Source organism: Triticum urartu, chromosome 7, assembly GCF_003073215.2.
Source record: "Triticum urartu cultivar G1812 chromosome 7, Tu2.1, whole genome shotgun sequence".
Lineage (NCBI taxonomy): Eukaryota > Viridiplantae > Streptophyta > Magnoliopsida > Poales > Poaceae > Triticum > Triticum urartu.
Window position 1 is genome coordinate 64,341,488 of NC_053028.1, and position 8,968 is coordinate 64,350,455.

General features: G+C 39.8%; 1 long non-coding RNA gene across 1 annotated transcript; it reads left to right on the forward strand.

The window, feature by feature from the left end:
* The first annotated feature begins 524 nt into the window (after window positions 1-524).
* LOC125522529 lies at window positions 525-4,442 on the forward strand. The gene is made up of 4 exons (XR_007289804.1): window positions 525-803; window positions 1,398-1,524; window positions 3,593-3,980; window positions 4,124-4,442. It is a non-coding gene; the product is annotated as an uncharacterized LOC125522529 (long non-coding RNA).
* Window positions 4,443-8,968: the final 4,526 nt, after the last annotated feature.

An 8,968-nucleotide genomic window follows, 5' to 3' on the forward strand; every position in this document is an offset into this window, starting at 1 on the left:
TTTTTGTAGGAGCATACAGGCCAATTTTTGAATCAAATTATATTGCTTATTTTTTCGAAGTGGTTTTCTGCAAGATGTCCAACGTTGCAACGGATAACACTAAATTGTGCGGCTCTGTTTTTGTTCAGTAATACTACAGCGACGGACCCTTACAGGGTTTTACGGGATATGTTTAAGCTGGCAAATTATCATTAGATTAAGGGGAGGGAGAGGGCCCACCCACCTGAAAATCAGGGGATCCGGCTTGCCTGCTCCCTTCCCGTGCTCCCATCCGTGCTCCCACTTAATCCTACGGTTGTCTTTTTTTCTTTTTTTTTAATCTAATCATCTTTCTCTGATTTTAAGGGGATGAGGCCGGGCCTTATTTTGTTTCAATCAAATCAAGGCACGTAGACGAAAGTATGGATGGGCACATGAAAAAGAGCAAGCAAGTCTCGTCCAAAATTGGGGAGACGCAGCGAATTAGAGGAAAGGGTCCCCGTAAAGCTCTTGTAACAACCTCTACGTTTAGCATTTTTGGTTTTTGTTTGGCTGGCACTGTTTGAATCGGTGGGAGAGAGAGCAGGGAAGAGACGGGGGCGAGTACATCGAAGACGATGGCCTGCCATGTCGCCGCCGACGAGCCACCCGCCATCCCCACCATACAGGAGCTTCGCGCGCACGACAAGCCACCCACCATCCCCACCGTACAGGAGCTTTCGCGCGCCCGACAAACCCCCCGCCATCTGTACCGTCGACGAGCTCCGTGCGGGCGACGCGCCCTCCGCCATCAGCAGGCCCCCGATCTCTGCGCCGCCGAGCGAGTAAGACCAATTCCACCTCACGCTATATCGATTTTAGTTCGTTTGTATGCAGAGTTCCACTTTGGTTCAGCTCAGTTCAACTCAGCGCCGCGATTTGAACTGTAGAACCCGTCGGCTTGCTGGTGAGTTTTGTGTAGGTAAGGTTGGGAACTAGGGAGTTGGGCAGTAGGGGATGAGGATTTTGATTCATTGAGCCAGGAATTTTTTTGATAGAGACTGAATCCGTTAGAGAATTTGTTGACTGAATTTGTTAGATTCATACCAGCTGAACATCATGTTTGTGATACTAAATAATGGGAGGAATATATATGAATAATTGAAGTTTTTCTCCCTCTGTTTTTTCTCACTTACTGCATACTGTATCTAACTATACACACACTGTATGTAAAAGATTCAGAAAACTGAATTATTGGTTCAGTCAATTTATCTAGATCTCTCAATCTCTGCTACAGCTACCACTTCTGACATCTAGCTAAAAAACCTGCCACACACTGGATCTAGATATGAGTTTTTTTGTCTCTCTTTATTTTTGCCACAACACAACTGATTCAGGCTCTCATCTAGATGCTGTTCACTATCAATTTTTTGTCACAGACCAACCACCAATTTTTTTGTTCCATCAAGAAAGAAACAAGCAAAATTATGCTGATATTCGGATGGGGTTCAGAAGAAGCATATCACACAGAAGGATCTTGAAAGGAAGATTCAGAAAACCCACCCTGTAAGAGGCACCACTGCCCGGCATTTTTATCTCCTGCAAGTTTCTCTGTTCCTTTGTTCCAGATCTTCAATTTCTTGTGTGTGTGTTCTTTGGGTTGGTGGCAGGGGCAAGATTATCATCACCTGACAAAAAAACGCCCCACTTTTTTTTTTGCCACCTTTTCTATGAAGCTTGTTTACAAGCAAAGTGCCCAGACTTTTTTTTTGAGACAAAAAGTGCCCAGACCTGGAGTCGCACAAGGCCTGCATCTGGTCCCAAGAATTTTTTTTTAGAACAAACAAACAAAAGGCCTTGGCCCCAGGAGGAAGAGGGGGATGGCCTAGGGAGCTCCTCGCTGGCGCCTTCAGCGCCGGTTCCGAGTTCGGGCGCTCGAAGCATCTCGCTACTGGGCCGGCCCAAGTGAACCACGACGCGAAAAAATAAACTTGAAGAAAAAGTACGAAAGCTGGGATCCGACCTCATGATCACACGTCTTTTTTTCCACTAACGCAGGGACCACTACACCAAACACATTCTGTTGTTAAGCAACTAGGAAAAAGTGCTACTTAACCGTTCTTTTAGTGGAACATTAGCGTAATTCTGAAAATTAGTTGAAAAGTTCATTGATTTTGAAAAACAAGTCCATCGATTTTGAAAACTAGTTCATCAATTCTTAAAAAAAAGTTCAGAAAATTGAAAAAAGTTTTATCAAATTTGAAAAAAGTTCATCTCTTTTGGAAAAAGTTCATCGAAATTAAAAAAAGTTCATCAAATTTAAAAAAAAGTTCATCGAATTTTGGAAAAAATCATCGCATTTTCAAAAAACTTCACCAAATTTGAAAAAAAGTTCATTGAATTTGAAAAAAATGTTCACCGCATTTGAAAAAAGTTCATCGAATTTAGAAAAAGCTCATCAAAATTGAAAAATAGTTCATCAAATTTTGCAAAAAGTTTATCAAAGTTGAAAATAGTTCATGAAATCCGGTGAACTTTTTTCGTCGAATTAGAAAAAGGAAAGAACAGATAATAAAAAAGAAAAAAATGGAAGAAAAGGAAAAAAGGAAAAAAGAAAGGAAAGAAGAAAAGAGGTAAGAAAAGTACTTGTCCGTAGAACGACGAGTGGCGTGGTGGTCATCGCGTCGCGCACTTAACCGCGACGTTGCAGGTTCGAAACCTCCCGGTACAATAGGATTTGGCGATGGCCCAGCCCTTGAAGCGTCAAACTAAAAAGGACGAGCAACGACGGGGGAAGGCCTGGGTGACAAACAATCGAACAACGGAACAAACAGGTGCAATCGAGAGGGCTACAAATAGGGTGATGTCATCTTAGATGTGACATAATTATATGACATCTGGATGTGTCCTACACAGATCCTTTTAGGAATAACTAGTTATTAAAGTTTAGGCTAAGAGATGATCCATTATAGACACTTTTTTTTTGTCATTTCTAAATTGCATGCAAGATTTAAGATAAGACTATTTTATCAATCATTGTACATGCCTTTATTGTTTTTTCTCATATTAGTGTCCAAACGGGATTTGCTTCCCTTTTTGACGTGATGGCATTAAATATCTAAAGGTGTCCCTCCTTGTACATAATTTTGGTTGTACTTTCCATCATAAGTAGATACCTACATGACAGACTTTATTATTCAAATCAAAGCACGCACACAATATTTGTATGTAACACTTATATCTTTAGATCTTGACCGTTTACAACTAAACATTAATGGTTAAGATAATTTAATCTGTATGGACGCATAATGGCTTCTTTGCCTATTGTTTTAAGTATATAATAGATAGATAATCTATCTATATTTATATACTTAAAACAATAGGCAAAGAAGCGTCCATACAGATTAAATTACGCGTCTTCGCGCAGCCGCCGGACGAGGTGGAATGGAGGCCGCAGATGGGTGGATCTGAACCTCGTGCTGGGGGTGAGAGTAGTGACCAGGGGCATGGCGACCTTGGCGATATGCACGGATGGGCAGGAGAGATGGGAGAGTTAGTTGGGGCGTTTAATTTAAGGAGAGATTATAGGGCGCGGGCCATAAAATCAGATGATTAATATTGGGCTTGATTTCAGGGCATATCTCAACCGCGAGATCAAAATACAAATCAACGGCGTCCGCGACGGGTCTGAAGAATGCTTCTCAACAGATGTCTGTAGGAAAGTGTTTCCCAATTATGATTCAGCTTCCCAGTCTAGTTTCTCACTCTATGCAGCCCTTTTTTTATTTTTTGAGATGAAACTCCATGTAGGCGCCCGTTAACGAGTCATTAATGGGCGCCTGCAATGCATACCACTTCCCGCCAGCTGGGCCGGCTCTTTTTTTTTCTTCTCATTTGTTAAATCGCAAAATCAATGCGCTCCTGGTTTTTTTAGGGGTACAATGCGCTCCTGGTGAATCAAACTAGAGACCTCCCTCGTGTTACCACGCTACATTTACCAACCCACCACCCAGCCGAGTCTGGTAAGAAGCAACATTTCCCTTCTTTTATTCTTTTTTTTTCTTTTTCCTTTCCTTTTTAAATTTTGATGTACTTTTTTCAAATTTGATGACTTTCTTTTCTATTTTTGATGAACTTTTTCTTAAATCTGCTGAACTTTTTCCAGATTTGATGAACTTTCTTAAGTAGTGGGCGCTGCAATCAAACACTAGTAGGCGAATTGTCTAGCAGTGTGCATTATCTCACGCGAAAGGTGTGGCCTGAATTCGACTCCCCGTGACGCACGTTTTTTTTTTTGGTGACTTTCGCCCACTAGTTCTTCTGTGAGCGCCAGTTCTCTTCGGGGGCGCTTAGGGTGTGTTTGGTTGAGGAACCAAGTGGAATGAAATGTAATGGTTACATTCCACTGGAATGGAACGGTTCCGTTCTTGTGTTTGGTGGAGATAACGAGATGGAATGAAATGGTTCCGTCTTGGTGTTTGGTTGAGCAGATAAAATATTAGAATGTGATGAATTTAATTCAAATTACTTGTATAGGAATGGTGATGTTTCCAATAGCATATGTATAAAATTTTCACATCACTAATTTGCATTTTCAGTTGCAATTTATTCAAAGTTGTATCGTATTCATTTGTATTAAACACCTGCCCATTTTCAAGTTATACATACACGAGCAGTAAACGAGCAATGCTATCTGGCCAGGTTTGGGCTCCGTCGTTGCATAGGTGTGGCCGCTAATCCAACCCCGCCGCCCGCCAAATCATCGCCACCACCTGCAGGCCGTACTCAAGCTTCAGCCACAGCCACCCAAGCGACAGGAAGGGAGGCGAGCTGGCCGCCGCTGCTCTGCTCCCCGTCAAATTGCTCGCCGCCGATCTGCCATTGCTACCTAATACTGCTGCTTGGCACTGTTGCTATGCCCAGGATCCCATCTGAATCGGAACTAGACGTCGATGCTTGCCGCCGCTCCTCAACCGCTCGCCCGCCGCACCTGCTTTTGGTCGGTCTATCACCCCATCCTATTCCCTTGCTGTGGGGCACATCGGGAGAGGAAGAGACGAGGTGGAGGCGGCGCAGGTCGAGAGAGGAGAGCTGGCGGTGCAGATCGAGAGAACAAGAGACGAGGGAGAAGCGGCGCACGACGAGGGGGTTTCGGAAGCGAGACGTGAGAGCGAGTGGTTCCGCGTCGTTCCATCGATTTGGAGGTACGAGCAGGTTCCGGATCTTGGCCGAATATTCGGTTTGGGGGCACGAGTTGGTTACCGTTCCAGTTGTGTACCAAACGCACGAACGAACGAGGCCTAGGAACAGGTCCAACCCGTTCAATTCCAGTCGGTTACCTGAACTGAACACACCCTTAAGGCGGGCAAATCCTGAAAGGCGCCCGCTGCGCCCGTTACAGTACATTCGAACCTAGGATCTCTAGGTTCAAAGAGCAAAGCACCAACCACTACGATAAGCCTTGATATGTGTCAGTACTGTCATGTTTGGTTTATTCTTTGTCACGGTCGCGGAATCCCCCACTTTTGGGAACCCTTTTTTTTTGGAACAGTTTTTTTTCTTTTTCCCATTCTGTATTTCTTTCTCAAATGCGTGATTTTTTTTTCAAATTCTATGAACTATTTTCAGATTGATGAACTTTTATTTAAAATCAATGATCTTTTTTGAAATCGATGCATTTTTTCAAAGTTGATGATTTTTTCTTCAAAATTGATGAACTATTTTCGTGAACTTTATTTTTTTGTGAACTTTATTTCAAGTCGATGAACTTTTTTTAAATCGATGAACCATTTTTCAAATCTATGAACTTTTTTCAAAATTGATAAAACTTCTTTCTACTTGATGAACTTTTTCTTCAAAACCGACGAACTATTTTCAAATTGATGAACTTTTTTACAAAACGGTGAACTTTTTTCATAACGGTGAACTTTTTTCAAAATTGATAAACTTCTTTCTACTTGATGAACTTTTACGTCAAAATCGATGAACTTTTTCCAAATCGATGAACTTTTCTCAAAACAGTGAACTTTTTTTCAAAATGGTGAACTTATTTTCATAACGGTGAACTTTTTTCAAAATTGATAAACCTTTTGTTAACTTGGTGAACTTTTCCAAATTAATTGAACTTTGAAGTCCGATGAACTTTTTTAAAATTTGATGAACTTTTTACAAAATTGTTGAGTTTTTTTTCAATTTTTGCGAACTCTTTTTCTAAAACGATGAATTTATTCAAATTCACGATGTTTTTTGTAAATAATTCGGAAATTAAGTGATATAGTATACATGCAAGAAATAGCACAGCTGCACGTCCTTATAGTGTCGGCGCTGTTATAATTCATAATAGGCAAGTTGTTCTAGTGGTTAGAAACACTAGTATAGGGCGGCAGTGGCTTGAGTTCGAATCATGGGAGCGCCATCTTTTTGCTGTGGTAGCGAAATCAGCTTCTACATCGTCACCTTGGGCTGATAGTTTTTTTTTTGAGAATTCCTTGGGCTGACATATGCTATTGGCATGTCTAGCATCATATTGGGCCGTCTGCAAATCATGCCATGGGCTGGCAACCCAATTTCATGGCAGGAATAAGCCACAAAACCGGTTTTATAGAAGACCAGTAATCTTGCAAGTGCAACACACGTCTAACCTACCATCAAATAATTATTAAAATAGTAATATCTCACATAATTATGAAAATAACAATATTAGAAGTGCAATACATATCTCGACTGACATAAATTCAATAAAAACACATTACAAGGGGATGCAGCTGTTCTGATCCCGAGCTCACATGAGCTCCGGTGAACAGTAAAATCAAAAGTAAATAAAAAAAATAAAAAATCAGAATCTTTTTTTTTGCGCGAAACTTTGACAAATGTTTTGATAGCTTGCAAAATTTCATCGCCATATGACATTCGTGGAAAATGTGGCAAAACAAATGATGCCCCAAAATGTTAACTCCAAATCTTTTTTGGCGAAACTTTGACAAATGTTTTGATAGCTTGCAAACTTTCATCGCCATATGACATTCGTGAAAATGTGGCAAAACAAAGGATGCCCCAAAACGTTAATTCCGAATCTTTTTTGGGTGGAACTTTGACAAATGTTTTGATAGCTTGCAAAATTTCATCGCCAGATGACATTCGTGGAAAATGTGGCAAAACAAATGATGCTCCAAAATATTATTTTCAAATGCATTTTGGAGCATTGATTTTGTTTTTTTGCCACGTTTTACACGAATGTCATCTGGTGATGAAATTTTGCAAGCTATCTAAACATTTGTCAAAGTTTCACAGATTTTTTTTGGATTTTTTTGAATTTTCTTTTGATTTTACTGTTTACCCGAGCTCATATGAGCTAGGAATAGAACAAAACTTTCGATTACGAGATCATTATATTAGCACCCAAAGAAACATCAATCTCTTTGTAATGCTCATGTTTTTGGATATCATTGCAAGACAACATTGAGTGACGCCGTGCAACTTTGGTGCATAATCAAAACTTACCAAGGCATTAACAAATTGAGCAAATAACTAGTCTGAGAACGACATGGTGTATATATCAAGAATCTTGTTTAAATATTATCCACTTATTTTGCAAAAAATACGCAAGATTCACAAGGGAGCTAACACTCATAGTGAAATTGCATCTGGGAGCTAACACTCACTTATTTTGCCAAAAAAATACGCAAAATTCACCAGGGAGATAACACTCACAGTGAAACATGCAGTCATACTAACATCCAACATTAATTAGACGAAATGCATGTTAAACTAAGAATGACAATAGCGCTCTTTATTAAGTTGGTGCTTGAATGACAAGGTGATAACTCGGCAATAAATTAAAAAATGACTCTTCACAGAGGGAAGCATGGAGTTGCATATGTACTAGAGCTCATTGTTTAAAACAGAGATTATTTTATTTTGAGAGGTGTAGTTTTAGTTAATAGTTTACGACAGAGAATCACATCATCTTATATGATAAACATGTGTGAGAGCGGTTCCCATGCTTAACGCTCTCCCTCCACCTTTGTCTTTCCATAAACTGATGCTAGCTAAATTCACGAGTGACTGCCAACATACCTTGGGGAAGAGTGTTTTTTAGTGTTATAATTAATTTAGCAATGCCCATCCCATTTACCAACTTCTTTCCAATATTAAGACAAGTAGATATCATACTTGTCAAGAGGGACACATTAGTTATCATACAAGATGACACTCTCCCCCACCGCTCCATGAGCTTTATGGGCACACAAAAGGGATATTCATTTGAAAGTGTAGAGATGGCACATGCAAATTTACATGGAATGACAGAGTAATACCGTATATAGGAAGATATAGTGGACTCTTTAAGGCATAACTTTGGTTTTAAGGATTTTGATGCACAAGCAGTGTTTCCGCTTAATACAAGCGAAGTCTAGCAATAGACTGGGAAGCGATCAACTAGAGAGCGATTACGGTCATAATCATGCATTTTGGGTGACCAACATTGAACATTAGCGTGATGAGGATATAAATACTCTGAACATAAATATCATATAGGCAGGATTGGTTTTGAATCACTTACATGCGTGAACATGTAGCAAGTGAAGACACTTAAATTCTTCAAAGGAGAATGCCATCCTAACATACCACATCATAATTAACTTAATGCATGGTGACACCCAAGATAACATATTATCCACTCCTAACTAATTAAGCATGGCATAAGCAACTATGAACTCTAATTATTATCATACATATGTTTATCCATAATATGCTAAAAGAAGATCACTCAGATAAACATATGTACAAAAAACAAAAACAAGTAGAGTTCATACCCACTCTTTTTCATCATGATCACTTCATCAAATCATAGTGCGAGTATCACCGTGAACTAAGCTGAAATCTACAAACACTATACAAAGGAGAAGACAAGGAAATTTTTGATCTTTAATTAGTACAAAGATAAGGCACATACGAGTCAGTTGGAAATTTTTCTTGTCAACTCCTTTTGAAACAAGACTCAATAAATGAT